The following is a 23,573-nucleotide window of genomic DNA, read 5'->3' on the forward strand; positions in this document are numbered from 1 at the left end:
GTTGGGGTGAGGCTTTAGTAATGTGGGTAACTGTTGAATCACTGTGTTTTGAAGCCAATATAATATTCCATATCAACTATACTTCTATTTTAAAATTTGCTGCAAATGACTGCAAAGGTGCCAGGAGTATTGGTCTGGGACAGGGGGCTTACAAATAAATTTTAAAAGGAGGTAAATGTGCAAATATGGAATCTGTGAATAAAGAGGGTCAACATTAGACTTATTGTTCCTAATTATCCACTGTCCTCAAGGTAAGGATGACACTTCCTTGCCCCCATCATGGGACTTGCAGTGCTTCGCTGGGGAAGAGAGACAATATCCCCAGTCCGCTGTCAGCAGGCCTGACTGTGTGACTTGCTTTGGCTAGCAAAATGCAAGTGGCAGTGGATGCCAATCCCAGGAGAACCTCTAAAGCTTTCTCATGGTTTGACCCACTTTCTTGCCCTTTTTCCTCTTCCAAGAAAACAGGATGTCCCAAAGGAGGCTCCTCCTTCTGCCTGGATCCTGGAATGGAGAAGACCCTCAGATCACAGCAGACAGACAAAATAATGAGAACTATACCTGTGGGCTTCTAATCCTTTCAGATTTTGAGAATTAAAATTGTAAGCCTAACCAAGCAAATTAATATCAACTAATATAGACTAATACAAACCCCTGATGTGGTGAAGAGCCTGGCTGAAACCTTATCCTGTTGGTTAAAGGTAATAATCCTCTTTTGTTTAAAGAGTGGTTGGTTGCAACTTTATCTTTTTACTTTCTGCAAACCCATAAAGAGGAGAAGTTCATGATCCTCATGGTCTGGAAGACAAAGAATGGATCCAAAGCAGAGAGCAGGACTTAATCCCACAGCAGCCTGGTGTGCCAGTGTAGGATTAGGTGTATGAGACATTCATCAGCCAGGTGAGGAAGGGTAGAAGCCTGGGACCTTCAGACGGAGATGCAGGTCTGACACCTGTGAAGGGGGAGTGCGAAGGAAGGATCAGGCAGCAAGAGTGTCAGACTGCAGCTCAGTGCTGAAAAAGTGCCACCCAGGAGGATGGGCGCCCCACAGCCAGTGCTGCTCATTAGGGGAAGCCTGCAGGGAGCAAGTACCCCCGCCAGGTTCAGTCACTGGCCAGGAGTGGCCTGCAGGAAGCAGGCCTCGGTGTTTGTGGGACAGCAGCTGGAGGCTGTCGGTCCACCATGCTCCCTGCAGTGGTTCTCTTGACGATCTGAGCAGTGGGTCTCCATGGCCACCAGACTCAGGAAGGTTAGAGAAGACCTGTGCTCTGTGGGGCGCCATACACAGAGGAACAGGGCCAGGTGAGGGATGTATTAGAGAGAAAATCCAAACAGTATGTGTCCCATAGCCCTTTACTGGGCTTTAACTCATGGGATAGAGTCAGCACCTAGAATATATTTTTATTTCTCCAATGCACTGAGGACCATGTCATTCTGTTACCCATACTAGCAAATATGAAGGGACTCCATCAAAGAGGAGGAACCATCAGGCAGAACAGAATTTGGGCAATGCCGTGGTAACCCCTGCACCGCTGCTGCCTTCCCAGGAGGCACGTGCAGATTCTCTGACCCAAACTGCGTGGACATAATTGCTCCTGCCTGTGCATACCCATTTCCTCCTGGTGTGGAAGATGTATCCATATAGAACCCATATGGATTTCTATCACAATACCTATTCATTTCTGCCTCATTTCACACAGAAGGTAAATGAGCCCAGATAAGGGGAGGGCCATTTCCAGAGCCACATCTTCAGAGTCAAGACCCCAGAATTTCCAAGTCTATCCAGGATTCCCAGGAGGAAATTGAGGCCTGGGTTTCAGCCTCTGCTTATGCTGTGTCAGTCATATTTAATGAGCAACTCCTATGTGCCATCATTGCCCTGGGCCCTGGGAACGTGGACAAGAGCAGGCACTGGAGACCCTGCTTGATCAAAATTTACCACTTCAAAGCCTTCCCACGTGTGGCTCAGAAGCCAGCTCCAGGATTCCCTGGTCTGGTTCTAAATCCACAGAGGTAAGAACACAGCCTTGCCCTGCTGTGTGGGAGCTTGTGATTTTTTTCCTATGTTGGTGAGGTCAATTACTCTCCCGCAGTTCTGCAATAAAGCTTTCCAAGATTCTCAAGTCACTGCTCTTATTAATTACGGTATCTGTTTTACATACCCTAATTATCTCCCCATGGCACAGACAATGGTCTTTTTAAAGATCTTTTTCTTACTTTTTCTGGTAAAAATAGAAAATATGAATATGTATGTATTTTTACACTTTTTCAGAATTTAAACACAACATGAGCGCCACCTGCTGGTTAAAATGAGAAATATCCGCATTGATTCCTATTGTTACAACTTTGAAAATCCTAATACTGGTAAAACTAATGCTAATAAAAATGATGATATATTTCAAAATAATATTTTAAGATACCATCTATGCATCTCATGCATCTCTCTGCCAAGTTCCTTAATCCTTATGGCATAATTAGTTATCCTAAAATATTTGTCATGAATATCATAGCAAACCCTTGGTAAGAACTTGTTAAAAGATGTATTTTTTAAATTTATGTCATGAAATATTCACAGAAACCATATTTATTGGGTTCTGTTGCTCTGAGAATGTTGAAGATTAGGAAGTGAAAGTTCCAAAAGGAGAAGTGACTTTCCCAGAACGTAGGAGGCACAGCCAGGGTTCGAACTCCCGTGGTGTGGTCTGTTCTACACTTGTGTGTAGTAAGCTTAGCCAGAGGAGACGGAGAAGACAGGAAGTACCTAGAGTGAGTCTCAGTTTGCAGAGCTCACACAGGTAGAGCACCTTGTGCATCCCATCCCTTCAGCCACCTCCTCAGAGAAGCTGTGTAGTCATCCCGGTGTTACAGGTGGGTAAACGAAGAAAGGTTCGGAGTCCTGCCCAAATGCCACACTCAGAGAAGAACAGGACTTGAACCTGGGTTCGCTGACGCTGAGCCCATCATACCCACCGCAGGGTGCTGCTGCCCAACGCCTCACAAGTCACTGAGAAGGAAACCATCTTACTCAGGTTTCACCTGCCCTCACCAGGGCCTGGGGTGGGGAAGGCCCAGGCCCCAACTCTGAGGACAGATGTGAAAAAGCTTGGCTTTCTGAAGGTTCCCAGGGGCCGCAGGGCCAACAGCTGGGTCTGGCCTCCCCCAGAAAGAGGCCCTTCCCCCTCCTGTCCCCACACTCCCTTTTGTACCTTTCACACCCATGCCCTGCAGGTTCCCTCATACTTGCTGGGGTGAGGAACTGCTCAGGCCCTCAGCCTACAGGCAGCCTTCACACACACGCACGCACACATGCATGCATGCACACACACACACACACACACACACAGTCTCTAGCCCTGTCTGGTTCAGCAGTTGGCTTTTCTGGAGTCTCCAAGAACAACGAGCATCACCTTATTTATCCTTCCTCGTGCCTTACAAACAGCTCTTTGCTCACATTGCCCGAGATTCACTGATGCCTCTGGAGTGATTAAGCTGGAGGAAGCCCCAAACCACAGCATTAGGAGTCCGGCAAGTAAGGGTGGGGCACAGCTCTGCCCTTTCCAGAAAATTATCAAAGCCTCTTTAAATTGCAGTTTGCTCTTCTATAAAATGAGGATAATAACCTCAAGCTCTGGAAAATTTGGTGAGAATTATAAGGACATCACACTTCAAAGTGCCTCATCAGGTATGAAGCCCTTTGGATATGCCAGAGAAAGCCCTTCCTAAACAGCATGTTTTTGTGAACTGGAAGCTCCTCCATAAACTGGGAAGCTAGCTGGAAAGCATGGCGATGTAAAGACTAACTGTCAGGTGCTGTAAGAATATACGCTGTTATCATTGGTAGACAAGAAGAGTTGGGGTTCCACATGATTCATCAATTTCACAATTTATGGAGTACTTCGAGGTTCCCATGTTGTGGGAGGGGAGGGGTGTCAGAGTACCCAATTGCCTTGGGCTTAAGGCCCTCACCGCCCAGCAAGGAGACTCCTCCTCCTAGCTCTCTTAACAGATACAACTAGGACAATGGGTGCTTGCAAAGAGGCTCCACTCGAGCCTGGGAAGCAATTCGGGGCATCAGCAAGGATGCGCCATTAAAACACCTCTCAGTTCCTCTGACTCTGCCACTTACATGCTGTGTGTTCTTGAACAAGCTACTTATCTTGCCTCCCACTGAGTATCAATGGATATCAAAATGGTATCTAAACAGTCAAGTGTCAAACAAATATGGTGGCAAAGACTGCTAATATCCTCAATATCATTTTCTCCTTCCTCCATAGCTGGGAAAATGGCTGCTTAAAATAAGGACTATGCTTCCTAGACTTCCTTGCAGTTCAGTGTGGTCACATGACTAAGTTCTGCCAGTGGGCTGTAAACAAAGTGTCATCTGGTAGATTCTGGGAACTTTCCTTACAGATCACTGGTCTACGCAGTCTGTGCCTCCTTCCCACCTTCCTCCATGCTGTGTTCAGAATGTGGATAGGACGACTAAAGTTCCGTCTCGGGCCATGAGGACAATGGCTAACCCCAAGGGAAAATGGAGTGGACAGTTAGAATCCCAGGACTTTGTGGAGAGAGCCAACTAGACTGGATTGCCTATGTACGCTTATGTTAGAGAGAAATAAACATCTATTTAATCACTGTTGTTTATGACTGTCATTCACAGCAGGACCTAATTCAAACTGATAGAAATATGGTTTGCTGTCGTGACTAGATTGGCCCTTCTAACAACGCAGCACTGTACAGTAGAAAGGGATGGGTAAGTGAGAAAGTCAACTCCTACCACAAATTCAAGGAAATACCACACAAACTTCTGTCAAGGTTATCAGACAAAAGAATCTTCCATTAACTGGATTCTAAGGACTGGCAATCCAAGGGGCATGAGACCATTGTATATAGTAGGATCCATAACAGAAATCAACCGTATCATGCATAATTCATGGAAAATATGTTCCCAAAGTACCTACCAGGTGCTCAGGCTCCAGGGGAGATAAGACATAGTCCCTGCCCCCAAGTTGCCTATGAGCTGGTGGGAGACAGATGATGACAGCCGAGTGGGGTCTGTGCTTTTTTTTTTTTTTTTTTTTTTTTTAGATAATTATTTTTTTTTGAAGGGTAGTTGACACACAGTATTACATTACATTAGTTTCAGGTGTACAACACAGTGATTCAACATTTATATACATGATAATTCTAAGTACCAGCTATCACCATACCAAGTTGTTACAATATTTTGACTATATTCCTTATGCTATACATTACATCCCGGTTGCTTATTTATTTTACAATTGGAAGTGTGTACTTTTTCTTGGTTGTTGTTGTTAGGGCATCTCTCATATTTATTGATCAAATGGTTGTTAACAACAATAAAATTCTGTATAGGGGAGTCAATGCTCAATGCACAATCATTAATCCACCCCAAGCCTAATTTTCATCAGTCTCCAATCTTCTGAAGCATAACGAACAAGTTCGTACATGGAGAACAAATTCTTACATAGTGAATAAGTTACATGGTGAACAGTACAAGGGCAGTCATCACAGAAACTTTTGGTTTTGCTCATGCATTATGAACTATAAACAGTCAGTTCAAATATGAATACACATTTGATTTTTATACTTGATTTATATGTGGATACCACATTTCTTTATTATTTTTAATAAGATGCTGAAGTGGTAGGTAGATACAACATAAAGGTAGAAAACATAGTTTAGTGTTGTAAGAGAGCAAATGTAGATGATCAGGTGTGTGCCTGTAGACTATGTGTTAATCCAAGCTAGACAAGGGCAATAAAACATCCACATATGCAGAAGATTTCTCTCAGAACAGGGGGGGTGAGGTTCTAAGCCTCACCTCTGTTGATCCCCAATTTCTCACCTGATGACCCCCCTGGGGGTCTGTGCTTTAACAAGAGATGCTTGAGCGGCTGTGGGAATACGCGAGTGGAGAGATACGGACATTCTGGTAAGAAACGAAAGGGAGAATCAGGCAAGTTTCATAAGGCAGACATTTGAACTTGGTCTTGATGGTTAAATGGGAGTTGTCTGGAAAGAGAAGTGTGGAGAAAACGTCCCAGGCAGACAGCACGGAGTGCACAGACATGAAGGTGGTGGCGGAAACCAGCGCAGGCATCCAGCAGGGCCACGGGCCGCAGAGCAATACCTGGAAGCAGCAGCCACCCCCAGAGGACCCCACCCTCCTTGAGGACACAACGGTGACCCCAGGTTTCACTTTCCAGGGTGACTCAGGATGACGTGGAACTGCCATGGACTTCCCAGTGGTTTTCCACAGAGGCAGCTTCTGCATTTGGGGTCATGCTTGTGAGTAATGAGACAGACAGGCTCATAGATGGAAAGTGAGAAAATATCAAAGCGCTCGGAGCAGGAAGAGGGGGATGTGGGTCAAGGCAAAGAGAAGTGAGTGTTATCGATTCCACTTTTGGAGACAACACAAGGGCCAGGCCTGCTGCCCCCTTGCCTGTCTGCTCAGTGAAGGGAGAACCTTAATCCCACAGCTGTATCAACCCCAGAGGTTAAGGGGAATGTTCATGGAGTCTCCCCAGATGATTCTGCCCTTTCTTCCATGTCAGAACTCGAGCGTCTCCTTCTCCAGAGCATTTGGACCCAGCTTGCAACCTCTGAGCCCTGCCCTGCCGCCCTGGAATTGGCCTCTCTGAAATCCAGGGCACAGCTCCTGTCCTATCAGACCTGCTCACGCCCTCGGCCCCTGGCCTGGCTGGAGCGTGGCTGAGCCTGCAGTAGAGATGGCCTCGGAGATAAGATGATGCTGGGAAGAACGGGGCATCCCAGGTTCCATGTGATCTTAGGTGAGATCCCTCAACAGTCCATGCAGAGGGCATGTTTATCCACCTGGCTCAGAGGAGAAACCAAGGCTCGACCCAACTGGGACAAGTCAGTGCCAGTCCTGTCCATGTACTGCTGCTGCTCTGAGGGCGAGTGTCCGTTCCTGACCCAGAAAGTCCCATTTGGACATGGCATGCGTGACTAAAGACACTCCTCCCAGCTGACACCCCCTGTGCTGGGCCCTGAGAGATACAAACAGGAGGCATTGCCCTCACTCTCAAGGGCAAGGGCATTTAAGGACCGCCCGCTGTGGACCAGGCATGGTGCTGGACCCGACATGGATCGTCCATCAATCCTTACAACCACCTCAGTGAGGTCGGATCATCACACCAATCTGCAGATGGGAAAACAGACTCAGAGAAGCTAAAAATGGTTCGTCGAAGATCTGAGAAGCAGTAACTAGAAGACTCAGTCCCAACATCTGTGCTTTTCCTTCTATATCAGAGATTACCACTGTGAACAATGCAGATTCCTGGGCCCTGCCCCAAACTTGCTGAATCCTATCTCTGAGGCAGGCACCCAATGATGTATTTTAAAGCCACTTCTCTCCACAATTTTATGATTGGCAGAGTGTAAGAACATTGTCCTATTCTAGTCCTGAGTTGGGGAATCAAGGCCTTAATGCCTCAAAAGTCCAGTAATACTAAGCCATGGACCAGGATTCGTGACCAGGAGCACATGTGACATGGGAGGCTGATGTCAGTGGTTAGGAGCATGGTCTCTGGAGCCACATGCCTGGGGTTTGAAACCTGGCTCTGATGAATATTAGCTGTGTCACTTGGAGCAAGTCACATTCCTCACTGTGCATCAGTGTCCTCATCTGAAAAAGTGGGGTCCAAACAGTACATACCTATACAGTTGTTTGGGTAATTGAACAATTCAATGTGTAGAGTTCAGAACATTGCCTGTCATGGAGAAAACATCCAAAATGTTGTTGTCCTCATTACATAATTAATTGTCCAAAATGACACAGGAAAGAGATTTGATACTCTAGTTCCTGAAGGAGGAGGTCAAAGGGCAGAGATTCAAAGGATTTGGGTGGATAAAGAGAGAAGAGATGAAGTAACAGCTCTTCTATTTTTTTTTAAGTTTCGGGGCTGGTTCTTATGTGACTGTTTATTATCCCTTGGGCAATGTCACCAAGAGCAGGTCACTGACGTTGGGACAGGTCAGGAATCCTTCTGCAGGGCTGAATCACAGCCAGAGCACGATTTCTCCAGGATCCTCAGATGAGGGAGAGAATGGCTGGTTCTTGTTTAAACTGCGGGCTCCTTTCCGAGAAGTGAGCAGTATATGATTTTGATGGCCGCCAGGGGGAGACAAAGGGGACTTAATCGACCTTACAAAATGTGAAAGGTATTTTTAAGTTCCTTGAAGATTTAAATTGTTTTCCCACTGCTTTGTTTTCACTCAACTTCCCTGCTTAGGACGGTGTCCCTTTAGCTCCTTAACCTGCTGTTAACCTCCCAGCTGACTTCTACATATAGAAACTAACTTCACCCTAGACTGCTTGGAGCTGTGGGAGAGACAAAGAAACACGAGGCCCTGCTCCTACCCTCAAGGGCAAGGGCATTTAGGGAATGTCTGTATGTACCCGGCATTCCCTTGGGTGCCTAACACCAATTGTCCCATTTATTCATGACAACTGTGATGAGGCAGGTTTTGTATAGTCATTGTTCGAGGTTCAGCTCAGCAGCAATAACATTCCTGGCATGATTAGTAAGTACCAGGTACTCTGTCAAGCACTTTATGTGGATTAGCTAATTTAATTCTCAGAACAACCCAATAAGAAGGAAGTACTCTTGTGCCCATTTTACAGCAAAAGAGACTGAGGCATAATGAAATTAAATAACTTCCTTGCCCAAGACCACAGAGCCAATAAGGGGGGTGGAATTCAGATATGAACCCATGAAGTCTGGGTATAGAACCAAAGCCACACTGTGGCCTCACCAGTCCTTCCACAAAGCCTTAGACTCGTGGCCATATTGTGCTCTCTCTTCTCTAAATTAGGATCCTACCCATGGCAAATCCAGTATAGGGATTTGTACTTATTTCCTCTCTTTCACACAAAGGTAAATTCCACTCCCCTGCCTTATCCGCACCTACTGCCTTTCAGGGAAAGGGTAAGCTCCTTGAAGGCAACGGCCCTATCTCATTGTCTGTCTAGGCAGCAGCCATGTATTGAGCACCTCGTGTGTCTAGCATTATCAGGGGCACTTTCCTTCTTTAGATTTGTTGTTTATTAGTCTTCAGAGCAATACTGAGAAGTAAGTGATTATCCACATCTTATAGATGGAAGATTAAGCCTCTGAAGTTGCATGATTCAAGACCAATGTCACGTAGCAAGTAGACTAGGAAGGGCCCCAAGGCCTACAGTGTCCCCACTGCTCCAAGCTACCGTCTCCCCTCTGCTTTGCATAGAGCAGCACCCAGAGTGAAGGAAGGCCTCAGAACATGAACTTGAAGGTTTCGTTTGGAGTCCCTGGTCAATGACTGACTGGTTATGAGATTTGAACAGGTCACATCACCCCCCAGAGACTAGGGTCAAAAGCATCATCTCATCTGTTGTCCCTGTCCCACAGTTCCCACACTCGGGCTCTCTCCTGTTCTCAGTCCTAGTCCTATGTGTTAGTATCACTAGTCTGAGACGTCCTTTAGGACAGGAACCTGTTCATACTAACATCGGGTCTCTAGAGCCCAGCACAGAGGGTCACACATTGTGAACTCAGTATATGCTCAATGAATAAGTGAACAAATAAACAAACAAATTAACATGTCCAGTTCCCCTGGTATTTGCTACCCTGGCCCTCTCCGTGAACTGGCTTGACCATTTCCTACCAATCTGTTGCCCTCAATTCCACCATGCAAACTTGCACAACAAGAAAAGCACTTCGTGAACTTCAATCAGCTAACAAATATTGGTAGATCTTTCCCCTCCCCACCTTTCTTTTGCTTTCTTTCCTTCCCAGCCATCAACCATGCTTTTTGAGGAGAATTCCATGATACCAGGACACTCAACGATCACCTCCCACTTCAGAAGCCCATAAAGAGAGATAATACTTGATCTATGCCTTGAATCAAGGACATTATAGGGACCTAAAACACTGTCTGTCTGGAATTCTGATGCTGGAACAAAAATGCAAGAAGGGATTAGATGTTTTTTCAAGGTGGTGGTGTCAGGAATCCAACAACAGCACGACGTCCGAGTTGTCCCCAGTGCCAACGGTGATACTCTGGTGGTGCTGTCACTGCTGACCTTGGCTGCAATGACTGCCTTCCAGCCTCCCTGGGTGTCCAGCCCTCCTGTCAATTCTGTGAACTGTTCAGTATTCTTCCACTGAATGCTAAACTTAGGTGGGGTCTACTTCTATAGCTTACAAACTTTGCAGAAGCCAGCTAGACGCTCACCAATGCCATTTCTTCTTCTTCCTAAACACACAAGACCATTTTTCTCAGTCTCCCTCGCAGTTAGATTAGTGGGGTTCTGACCAGTGAGGTGGTCGGCAACCATATCACCAAACTCTTCCCCTTCCACAGAGACTTCAGAGGCTACTTAGTTGAAAAGACAGTGTCACAAGAAGGAAGGAGCCAGGTCCCTAGATAATTGCTTGGAGAAGAGACACCCCAGACAACCAGCATCAAACCACAAAATAAATCTTTAACCATTACACCACTGAAGTCTGAGGGTGGTTCATGACAGGACCTGAGTTTATCGCTTATACTAACATACCACCAAGAACCTGGACTAGTTCAGTCCATCACCATTATCACTAGGGTTGCTGTTATTAAATGGCTCTTTTTAATAAAGTGCGTGTTCAATAGGTACATTATTGCTAGGAAGTTGTGCCATTCTTAGGTCACCAATAGCTAGTTCTTGAGTTCCTATAAGGTACCTCAAATTACTCTTGGTACTGGAGAACTCAGTGACTAAGATGAGATGTCTCACAAGGGAATATATGAGTGTGACTCATCCAATATCCAGCACATAGTAAGTGCTAAGTAAAGAGTATGTTCTCAGATGGCAGGAGAACACAGTGGTGAAGAATATGGTCCTTAGAATGAGACTGACCTGGGTTCAAATCCCAGCTCGTCCACCCAACTGTGGGGACTGAGACAAGCCACTCTGCCTCCTCTGTTCAATGGGGAAATTATTACTTTTGTCACTAAATACTGAACATTTCACTAAAACCTACTATCTCTGAGAATTAAAAGAGAGAATATATGTACATCATAGATACAGCCCCTAACACAGAGTAATTATCAGAAAACATAATGCTCCATATTATAACGTACTCTATACTATAATATTATACGGAAGAAAAGTCTGAAGGAGATTTCGTCCCCTGGCATCCTTATTTTCTGTTTGCTCCGTCCCTCCGCAGGCACCGTAGCTGCTTCAGTGCTGGCGAGGTGTTAGCCGCGCTCTTTCTCAGGGCAGCGTTGCCGGCTCGTTTGTGTCCTCACTGTGGCTTGCGGTCTTGCTGTCTTCATTAGGCGCCGCGAGCACTCCAGCGTGGATGTGGGGGGGCGTGCCCAGCAGAGGCCTCTGTGTTTTCTCCTTATTGTCGCAACAGGCCGCTGGTAGAGAGGTTTTATACCCAAATAAGGAAAGTATTAACAACCCCAATAAGCAAACATTAGTTTGAGAACAAAAGTGTCTTTGCTGGGTCCGTTCTATTGCTCTGCAGATCCTGGAGGAGTCTTGAGCCAGGTGACAAACACATGTGCAGCAGGCAGCACGTTTGCGCCTTTATGAAATAGCAGTGACCACTTACTGAGTGTCAGGCTCTCCATGTGCCCTGTCCTATTTTAATGCAGAGAATAACTGTCAGAGATTGGACCTGTTAGGATCCCCACGTGACGGATGAGGACACAGGTTTAGAGACTTTAAGTAACTTGCTCAAAATCAACAGCTCATAAGTGGCAGTGACTCTCCTCTGTGCTGTGTCCACAAACCTCTCACCTAACACTGGGGACATTTAGGAGAGGACACATTTCTATGACTTGAATTCTCCCTCTTCTTACCTTAAAGTCTAGCACTAAGTGCCTGATAGACCAGTTAGTGCAGCTGTCCAAATACAAGCTCAGTTCGCTCCCTCGGCCATCTTCCAGCTGGTGTGTGGAATGCACTGACCCTAAAGCTCTGTCATCCATAGGCTGGTGCAATGGAAAGGGCGCAATCGAAAAATAACAGGTGCCCAGGCCTAACTCCTCAACTCCTTCACCTTTGACAGTGGCAGGTTCCTTACCTATAAAATGGGTATATTCTTACCTCTCAATAAGCTGTGAGGACTGGATGCAAACCCAGCATGGGCCCAAACCCAGCAGATGCTTCCCAAGTCGCAGCTCTCTGCCTTCTGTTATACCTTCCCCTGCCATTAGGCCCGAAGAGTGATGGCCCGCGGGACAGGCAGCCAATCAGCCATTGTTGTTCTTGTCGTGGTTTTAGGGTAGTGTTTGGGAGTCGGGCGAGCGGGTGTCGCAGCTTCATGAGTATAGGAATGCCCTGAGAAGCTAGTTATCAATAGAGATCCTTGGACCCCACCCAGAGATTCTGAATCCATAACTCAGGGTTTTTAGTCAGCTTAGGGGGCATGCTGACGGACACAGGCGGCCACCAGACCTCCCTCCAAGGAACCCGCCCTTGGTCACTGGACTCTGTCATCACAGTTTCCACCAGAGCCTCAAACCATCTCAGTATTTTTAACTTTTTAGTCATCATTTTTATCTCCACCAACCTGCTTTTGTAACTTAAAATGAATCTCTTTTTCAAACATATTTTACATCAGTACCTTAAATGCAAATACACTGAGAGGAAATATGATAGGCAATTAACAGGAACGTGGGATCCCGGAGCCCAGACTGCCTGACTGAAACCCTATCGCTGGTGCTTACGGGCTGTGGAAGTTTAGATAGGCTAATTAAAGTCCCTGTGTCTCAATAAACCAGGTGTCCAGAGGGGGAAATATGAGTAATCACATCATAAGGCTACTGTGATGATTAAATATTTTACTTACTATAAAGCCCTTATAAGAGTGCCCAGACAGTATCTTTTTTGCTACAAAGAGACAATAACCACCAAAATCTATGCATAGCTGTGAAGAGTTACTACAAGTTCATGCACAAAACCATCTGGGTATCGTCAGAAGTATACACGCTATGCTCAGGAAAACATTACTCTGAAAATTGCCAAATAGCCTTATCAAGCGGTGCTATCGCTGGACAGGCCAACTTGGGAGTTATTTTGTTGTTGTTTCTTAACTAATTTGGAGCTTCCAGTTAGGCTGAGAGTGGCATCCATCTAGGAAAAATTTCGTTTAGTTCATCTGGAAGCAGCCTGAAGTCACCCGTCTGTCTGCCCAGGGATTAGGAAGTGATTCCTCCTCTGTGGGAAACAAAGCACCTGTCAAAGCAGGTTGCTCAAGAGCAGCCTCATTAGCACTCTATACTTCTTGAGGCTTATCTACAGATCCCAACATGCCTCACAACGTTCGTTACTGCTCCCAACACCACCCTGTCCACCCCAAACCACAGTCCCCATTCTGCAGATGGGAAAATTGACAGAAGGGGTTATTAAGTGAATGCACTCTTAAGTGACAGAGCTCTTAAGTGCCTCTTGAATGAACAAGGAGCTGTGGCAAGAAGGGAAAGATAACTCCTGAAGATTCAGGCCTACAGAGCCTCGGGTGCTTGCCCTGGATGGAAACAGACACAGGGCGAAGCTTGCTGACATCGTTGCCCCAACAGGGTGGGAACAGAACAGGGTCTCTAGACAGCATTTCAAGAGTCGGCTGTGCAGTGGACACTTTTATAAGGTTTTATTGGATTAAAGGGCAGAGGGGATTTTCCAAAAGGAGTCCAATTTCTCCTTCCCATCCAAGTACCCACCAGAGAGCAAAGATAAGCTCAGCAGGGTCCAGAGTATGGGGTGAATTTGGCTGAGAGATTTATGACCCAGAATGACAGGAGGTGTGTAGCTAATGATGAGAAAAGAGGACACAAGTGTGGTAGGCATCAGACCCAGGAAGCAAGATGACGGACAGGACAGCTCAGGACTACAGACATGGTTCAAAACTTATGCTGAGAAGATATATAAAGAATCTTCAAAATGCTTGCTTCAGGAATTTGTCCAAAACATGTAACAGGATAATACATAAAGATTTCTATAAAGTTATGTAAAGATATCCATAAGTGACTTTGTTTGCAACAGTGCAACTTAAATTAACAAAAATTAAGATAACTTAAATATTCAAAATTAGGAACCAACTTAAAGAAGTTATGGTACAGCTGCACTATGAAGCCATTAAAAATATGTTTAAATATTAATTATGTGAAGAAAAGGTCATTGTCAATAAACGAAATGTCAGAACACAAAATAATAAGCATAATCGTAAAGATATAAAAGGACACAGAAGATCAGATTAAAGATGGCGGCGTGAGAGGAGAGACAGAGGCTTCCTCCTAAAACTGGATACAATTAGAAAATTTAATTGGCGCAACTAATCCTGAGAGAGCAACAGGAAAGAGGACACGTCAGACTGCACACACCAGGAGGAAAGAGCAGCCCTCACGAACGGGGTAACGTACCAGAGCTGCGGCTCCGCGGGACCTGAGCCCCTCCCCCACCCCAGCTCACCGGCGGGAGGAAGAGAAACGGAGCAGGGAGGGAGTGGAAGGCCAGGGACTGCTGAGTACCTGGCTCTGGAGATCTGCGCTGGGAGCACAAACCTACATTGCATGGTGCTTTCATCATACTCTTCTGATTACAGGGTTGGAAAGATGGGACAGGTGGAGCTCCTGGGGAGACTGGGATTACGGCCGCTTGTGGAAAGCAGGGATCCACATCTGGCTGCTCTGGGACAAAAGCTTATACCTCTGTGCCCGGCCCACTGGCTCAGGCAGCGGAGACAGGCACAGCAGCCGGGAGGCAGGGAACAGCTCTTTCCTACCCCCAGGCACCAGTACGGCTCCCCTGCGGTCCCCGGCATTGCGTCAGGGGCTGAGCAGCTCCAGAGACTACAGCTTCTGGACACTAGAGGGCGCCATATACAAACAGGAAACGCCAAAGGAACCTTGTCCAGAGTAAAATTATTAATACAACTCCCGAGAAAGATTTAAATGATATGGACCTTGTAACTCTTCCTGAAAGGGAGTTCAAAATAAAAATCATCAGCATGCTCATGGAGGTACGGAAAGACATCCAAGAACTCAGGAATGAACTCAGGTAGGAGATCTAATCATTGAAGGGCATGATGGAGGATATTAAAAGCAGGTTGGATACCGTGGAGGAGACGATAAATGAAATAGAAACTAGAGAAGAGGAATACAAAGAAGCTGAGGCACAGAGAGAAAAAAGGATCTCTCAGAATGAAAGAATATTGAGAGAACTGTGTGACCAAGGCAAACGGAACAATATTCATATTATAGGGACACCAGAAGAAGAAGAGAGAGAGAGAGGGATAGAAAGTGTCTTTGAGGAGGTAGTTGCTGAAAATTTCCCCAATCTGGGGAAGGAGATAGTTGCTCAGGCCATGGAGATCCACAGATCCCTCAACACAAGGGACTCAAGAAAGACAACACCAAGACATAGTAATTAAGATGGAAAAGATCAAAGATAAGGACAGACTGTTAAAAGCAGCTAGAGACAGAAATAAGATCACATACAAAGGAAAGCCTATCAGGCTAACATCAGACTTCTCAGCAGAAACCTTACAGGCCAGAAGGGAGTGGCATGATGTATTTAATGCCATGAAGCAGAAGGGCCTGGAACTAAGATTACTTTATCTGTCAAGATTATCATTTAAATTTGAAGGAGGGATTAAACAATTTCCAGATAAGCAAAAGCTGAGAGAATTTACCTCCCACAAACCATCTCTACAGTCTATTTTGGAGGGACTGCTATAGATGGAAGTGTTCCTAAGGTTGAATAGCTGTCACCAGAGGAAATAAAACCACAGTAAAGAAAGTAGAACAGCTAATTACTAAGCAAATGCAAAATTAAATTAACTATTCCCAAAGTCAATCAAGGAATAGACAAAAAGTACAGAATATGATACTAATATATAAAGAATGGAGGAGGAAGAAAAAGGAGAAACAGAAAAGAACCTTTAGATTGTGTTATACCACACATACTAAGTGAGTCAAGTTAGACTCTTAGATAGTAAGGAAATTAACTTTGAACCTTTGGTAACCACGAATCTAAAGGCTGCAATGGCAATAAGTACATACCTATCGATAATCACCCTAAATGTAAATGGACTGAATGCACCAATCAAAAGACACAGAGTCACTGAATGGATAAAAAAAACAAGACCCATCTATATGCTGCTTACAAGAGACTCACCTCAAACCCAAAGACATGCACAGACTAAAAGTCAAGGGATGGAAAAAGATATTTCATGCAAACAACAGGGAGAAAAAAGCAGGTGTTGCAGTATCAGACAAAATAGACATCAAAATAAAGAAAGTAACAAGAGATAAAGAAGGACATTACATACTGATAAAGGGCTCAGTCCAACAAGAGGATTTAACCATTACAAATATATATGCACGCAACACAAGAACACCACCATATGTGAAACAAATACTAACAGAACTAGAGGAAATAGAATGCAATGCATTCATTTTAGAAGACTTCAACACACCATTCACCCCAAAGGACAGATCCACCTGACAGAAACACAGGCACTGAACAACACACTAGAACAGATGGACCTAACAGACATCTAGAACTCTATATCCAAAAGCAACAGGATACACATTCTTCTCAAGTGCACATGGAACATTCTCCAGAATAGACCACATACTAGGCCACAAAAAGAGCCTCAGAAAATTCAAAAAGATTGAAATTCTACCAACCAACTTTTCAGACCACAAAGGTATAAAACTAGAAATAAATTCTACAAGGAAAACAAAAAAGCTCACAAACACATGGAGGCTTAACAACATGCTCCTAAATAATCAATGAATCAACAATCAAATTAAAATAGAGATCAAGCAATATATGGAAACAAATGACAACAACAACACAAAGCCCCAACTTCTGTGGGATGCAGCAAAAGCAGTCTTAAGAGGAAAGTGTATAGCAATCCAGGCATATTTAAAGAAGGAAGAACAAACCCAAATGAATAGTCTAATGTCACAATTATCAAAATTAGAAAAAGAAGAACAAATGAGGCCTTAAGTCAGCAGAAGGAGGAACATAGTAAAGATCAGAGAAGAAATAAATAAAATTGAGAAGAATAAAACAACAGAAAAAAATCAATGAAACCAAGAGCTGGTTCTTTGAGAAAATAAACAAAATAAATAAGCCTCTAGCCAGACTTATTAAGAGAAAAAGAGAATCAACACACATTAACAGAATCAGAAACGAGAAAGGAAACATCACGACAGACCCCACAGAAATACAAAGAATTATTAGAGACTACTATGAAAACCTATATGCTAACAAGCTGGAAAACCTAGGAGAAATGGACAACTTCCTAGAAAAATACAACCTTCCAAGACTGACCAAGGAAGAAACACAAAATCTAAACAAACCAATTACCAGCAAAGAAATTGAAGCGGTCATCAAAAAACTACCCAAGAACAAAACCCCCGGGCCAGATGGATTTACCTCGGAATTTTATCAGACATACAGAGAAGATATAATACCCATTCTCCTTAAAGTTTTCCAAAAAATAGAAGAGGAGGGAATACTCCCAAACTCATTCTATGAAGCCAGCATCACCCTAATACCAAAACCAGGCAAAGACCCCACCAAAAAAGAAAACTACAGACCAATATCCCTGATGAACATAGATGCAAAAATACTCAACAAAATATTAGGACACCGAATTCAAAAATACATCAAATGGATCAAACACCATGACCAAGTGGGATTCATCCCAGGGATGCAAGGGTGGTACAACATCCAAAAAAATTCATCAACATCATCCACCACATCAACAAAAAGAAGGACAAAAACCACATGATCATCTCCATAGATGCTGAAAAAGCATTCGACAAAATTCAACATCCATTCATGATCAAAGCTCTCAGCAAAATGTGTATAAAGGGCGAGTACCTCAACATAATAAAGGCCATATATGATAAACCCACAGCTAACATCATACTGAACAGCAAGAAGCTGAAAGCGTTTCCTCTGAGATTGGGAACAAGACAGGGATGCCCACTCTCCCCACTGTTATTCAACATAGTACTGGAGGTCCTAGCCACAGCAATTAGACAAAACAAAGAAATACAAGGAATCCAAATTGGTAAAGGAGAAGTTAAACTGTCACTATTTGCAGATGACATGATATTGTACATAAAAAACCCTAAAGACTCCACTCCAAAACTGCTAGAACTGATATCAGAATACAGCAAAGTTGCAGGATACAAAATTAACACACAGAAATCTGTGGTTTTCCTATACATGAACAATGAACTAATAGAAAGAGAAATCAGGAAAACAATTCCATTCACAATTGCATTAAAAAGAATAAAATACCTAGGAATAAACCTAACCAAGGAAGTGAAAGACCTATACCCTGAAAACTATAAGACACTCTTAAGAGAAATTAAAGAGGACACTAACAAATGGAAACTCATCCCATGCTCTTGGCTAGGAAGAATTAATATTATCAAAATGGCCATCCTGCCCAAAGCAATATACAGATTTGATGCAATCCCTATCAAGTTACCAACAGCATTCTTCAACAAACTGGAACAAATAGTTCAAAAATTCATATGGGAACACCAAAGACCCCAAATAGCCAAAGCAATCCTGAGAAAGAAGAATAAAGTGGGGGGGATCTCACTCCCCAACTTCAAGCTCTACTACAAAGCCACAGTAATCAAGACAATTTGGTACTGGCACAAGAACAGAGCCACAGACCAGTGGAACAGAATAGAGACTCCAGACATTAACCCAAACATATATGGTCAATTAATAAACAATAAAGAAGCCATGGATATACAATGGGGAAATGACAGTCTCTTCAACAAATGGTGCTGGCAAAACTGGACAGCTACATGTAAGAGAATGAAACTGGATCACTGTCTAACCCCATACACAGAAGTAAACTCGAAATGGATCAAAGACCTGAATGTAAGTTATGAAACCATAAAACTCTTAGAAAAAAACATAGGCAAAAATCTCTTGGACATAAACATGAGCGACTTCTTCATGAACGTATCTCCCCAGGCAAGGGAAACAAAAGCAAAAATGAACAAGTGGGACTATATCAAGCTGAAAAGCTTCTGTACAGCAAAGGACACCATCAATAGAACAAAAAGATACCCTACAGTATGGGAGAATATATTCATAAACAAGAGATCCGATAAAGGGTTGACATCCAAAATATATAAAGAGCTCACGCACCTCAACAAACAAAAAGCAAATAATCCAGTTAAAAAATGGGCAGAGGAGCTGAACAGCCACTTCTCCAAAGAAGAAATTCAGATGGCCAACAGACACATGAAAAGATGCTCCACATTGCTAATCATCAGAGAAATGCAAATTAAAACCACAATGAGATATCACCTCACACCAGTTAGGATGGCCACCATCCAAAAGTCAAACAACAACAAATGTTGGAGAGGAGGTGGAGAAAGGGGAACCCTCCTACACTGCTGGTGGGAATGTAAATTAGTTCAACCATTGTGGAAAGCAGTATGGAGGTTCCTCAAAAAGCTCAAAATAGAAACACCATTTGACCCAGGAATTCCACTTCTAGGAATTTACCCTAAGGATGCAGCACTCCAGTTTGAAAAAGACAGGTGCACCCCTATGTTTATCACAGCACTATTTACAATAGCCAAGAAATGGATGCAACCTAAGTGTCCATCAGTAGATGAATGGATAAAGAAGATGTGGTACATATACACAATGGAATATTATTCAGCCATAAGAAGCAAACAAATCCTACCACTTGCAACAACATAGATGGAGCTAGAGGGTATTATGCTCAGTGAAATAAGCCAGGTGGAGAAAGACAAGTACCAAATGATTTCACTCATATGTGGAGTATAAGGACAAGGTAAAACTGATCGAACAAAACAGCAGCAGAATCACAGAACCCAAGAATGGACTAACAGTTACCAAAAGAAAAGGGACTGGCAGCATGGGTGGGAAGAGAGGGACAAGGGCAGGGAAAAAGAAAGGGGGCCTTATGATTAGCATGTATAATGTGGGGGGGAGCACGGGGAGGGCTGTGCAACACAGAGAAGACAAGTAGTGAGTCTACAGCATCTTACTATGCTGATGGACAGTGAATGTAATGGGGTTTGTGGGGGGGACTTGGTGAAGGGGGAAGTCTAGTAAACATAATGTTCTTCATGTAATTGTAGATTAATGATAACAAAATGAATTAAAAAAAGGACACAGAATTCTATGCTTAAGGAAAAATTAAGAAGAGATACTGTGAAAGTATGTGGATAATCTGTGTGGTGGAATTAAGTGTGATTTGAATTTTGTATATATATGTTTTTGTATTTACTAAAATGTCAACAGTAAGTACACAGTATTTTTAAATGTTAATTTTTTTCACTTTTACTATGAACATTGTTGGGGCTTTAATTATGGACTTTGGAGATGGCCACGGGGTTCTGAAACAGACCAACAGACTTGAAGAAGTAGATTACAGTTGTTGCGTGGATGTTTAATGGGATCCAAATGGCCAAGGTGCTCTCAGCCCTCCACACCTATGACAGGCATCACAGGGTATAAGACTGAGCACTGGGTTAGGAAAGAAGAGATTTCTCTGGTGGTCCTAGCTGAGCAGCTGACTCACCCCATGACCTTGAGCAAAACACTTCACCTCAGCTTATGCTGGGAAGATGTCCAAAGAATCTTCAAAATGCTTGATTCAGGAATTTGTGCATACCCTGGCACAAAGTTGGAAGAACAGTGCATACCCTGAGAGCTTCACACAGTTTGCAAAAAAAAAAAAAAAAAAAAAAATGCTCAAGCAGGAGCTGTCCTTTCAATGGAAATGTGTGAAATAGCATCCTAGACCTTGACCCAAAGAATGACTTCAGAACCCACCCTTGGCAAGATCTGCTCATTCATGAGCACCCTCTCTCTCTGTCAGCCACCCACTGAGAACTGGAGTCCACAGCTGTGATCCTGGGGGCATGTTTAGCTTCTGGAAGACCTTCTAAGTGATCCAAGAAAGACTAAATCAGGAGTGGAATCCTTGAAAGTGTATAAGCACCTATGCTCGGCATGGAGGTTCTCAGCGAGTTGGGATGTCCTAATCAGCTGAAATGCCCACCCCAGGCCCAGCAGGACAAATAGGGGAGCCACTGGTTAGAGGCAGTGGAGCACAGTGGCTCCTCTGAAGGACATATTCAACCGTTACCACACATTTGTGCAGAAGCAGGAGCTTCACCTTCCTATGGGGTCCTTCCTCAGAGGGGCGCCACTTGTTTTAGCCCTTGTATCGTGTGGTTTCTTCTCGGGAAGTGGCCAGTGTGTTTCTGACTTCATAGGATATATGCTAATATATCAGTGTTGCCTAGTAGCCGACACGTCTCAATGTCTCTAGAGTAAATAGTTCCTAAAAAAATAACAGTGGAACATTAGCTACAAGGAATGTTAATAAGACTGTCCTCGAGTCACTTTGGGAAACAAAACTTGGACAGACAATGTACAATTATAAATCCCCAGAAGGTCACTGTGATGACTATGGATCCTGCTCTCATGGTCTGTCACCTGGGACGTGTGATCAAGGGAACACTTTTCTGTCATCACTGCCTTGAAGCCCTGTGATGTCGAATAGCACCCAAGCTAGCTTTGTCTTCAGAAAACTCTTTAACTCTTAACTGCCTGGTAAATATTCTCCAAGGAGATGTCTTTACAAATACTCTGCACTAAACATAGACCTGGTGGAGAATACTCGGAGGCTTCTCTTTCCACATATGCCCCCAGGAAGCCATGCTTCTGAAGCACCTTCAGTAAATAATTCTGACAATCCACCCCTACCTCCTGACCACACAGGTGCACAGCTATGCTTGTTCATGGACAAATGCTTTTGATTGGTCTCTTCTACTTTGTACAATTGCCTTCCTCACAGATGCGTATGAATTAGTGGCTTATATAATCTCAACAGAAGCATCAAACCATGAAACAGTCACTGGATAAGAAGTGAAGACCTCAGCACCTTGACATTGGGAAAATGGCTTAACTTCTTTGGCCTCAGCTTCCTCATTTATAAAAGGAAGAGTTCAGACTTCCTTAACTTTGTTCAGACTTAAACCCTATCCATTTTCACTGAGCAGGATGAAACAAATCCTCAGAGAGTGAGGAAAGGGCTTGTCAGCCATGTGCAGGGACCATACCAGATGTTTCAGATACATGCAGACATGTAATGTTCCCAGCATCCTCATGATATTGTTGCCCTTTTACAGGCAGGGAAACCGAGGCTAAAAGCAATAATGTCCCATATTACAAAGCTGGGAAGTGGTAGAACTGAAATAAGAACTCAAGCATGATGACTACATGCCACTGGCCCCACTTAAGACTTGGGGTGAAGGCCGGGGGCACAGTCCCTCTCCTCGTGGTGCAGACTATAACCGCTGCTCTGCCTGACGGTGCACCACCCAGGCTGCTCTTTACACATCTGGTTAGGGAGTTTTTTAAGGCCCCCAAACTTGGACAGCAAGAGAAAGGCACCAGGTACACGTGTCCCGTGTGCCCTTTGCTCCCTCTCAAACGTGGTGCTTAGTATTTCCCAGGCTGCCTCTCCAGCCCTCTTGCTAAGGGAAGGAACCTTTGACGCCTGCATGGTCCTGAGCCCCAGAGATGCCCTGACTCTCAGCTCACTCGAGATGTTGGCGGAGGGCTCTCCTGCAGCCTACAGAGTAGGACGTGTGGGAATTACTGGGCACGCTCCGGCAAAGGCACAATGTGTGGATGGAGAAGATAAATGTCATGACCATTTTATCACTTTCCTGCAGTACATATTCTGGTCCCATGAAAAACCCAATCACAATCTTCTTTCATCTCACATGAAAAACAAAGGGACATGTTCCCCTCAATCTATTGATGGAAATATACATGTCCAAAGGAGCAGGCAATCAGGATTCCTAAACAAGGCTCCCTAAAGCAAGGGCTCCCTGTCTGGTGTTCCCTGGCCCCTGGTGCAGGGACAGAGTCCACCTGCAGGAAGTGTTGCTATATAGACTTGGTATTCCTGGCTTAGCACAGAAGCCATGACCGTTCATCTCATCTGGGATTCACAAGAAGGAAAAATCCACCCTAAGACATTGCCAGAGATCTCAAGTTTCAACCATTTGAGGATTTTCCCAAGGATCTTCCTTAAAAGGGAAAACATGTTTTCTCTGTTATTGTCCATCATTTGTCCAAGAAAAGGATCCAACGACCCTCCAAAGTGCTCTAAACCAGTGTGATGCCATTACTGGAACTCAATCAGTGGTCCTGAATTTCACTGAGGAATTAGGATAACTACCTGTCACTCTGTCTCTGATTTGGAGGTGTGTTTTCCTGCTGTTCAGTTGCTGTTTGGGGGACTGTCTGGTTGTGTTATGGGTTTGCCTATTTGTGTTCTAGAACTTCTTACTCCAGCTTGGAGTTCACTGTTTAAAGCCATGCTTACATTTAGACTCTGGCCCCAGTTCTGGAGCCCAGGGGGACAGGAACACACTCAAGCTCCAGCTGGGAGACTGTGGTCGGAGTCTTGATTCTTGACTTCACTTAAGAGCATGCTCTCAGC

Source organism: Manis pentadactyla, chromosome 3, assembly GCF_030020395.1.
Source record: "Manis pentadactyla isolate mManPen7 chromosome 3, mManPen7.hap1, whole genome shotgun sequence".
In the NCBI taxonomy this organism is placed as follows: domain Eukaryota; kingdom Metazoa; phylum Chordata; class Mammalia; order Pholidota; family Manidae; genus Manis; species Manis pentadactyla.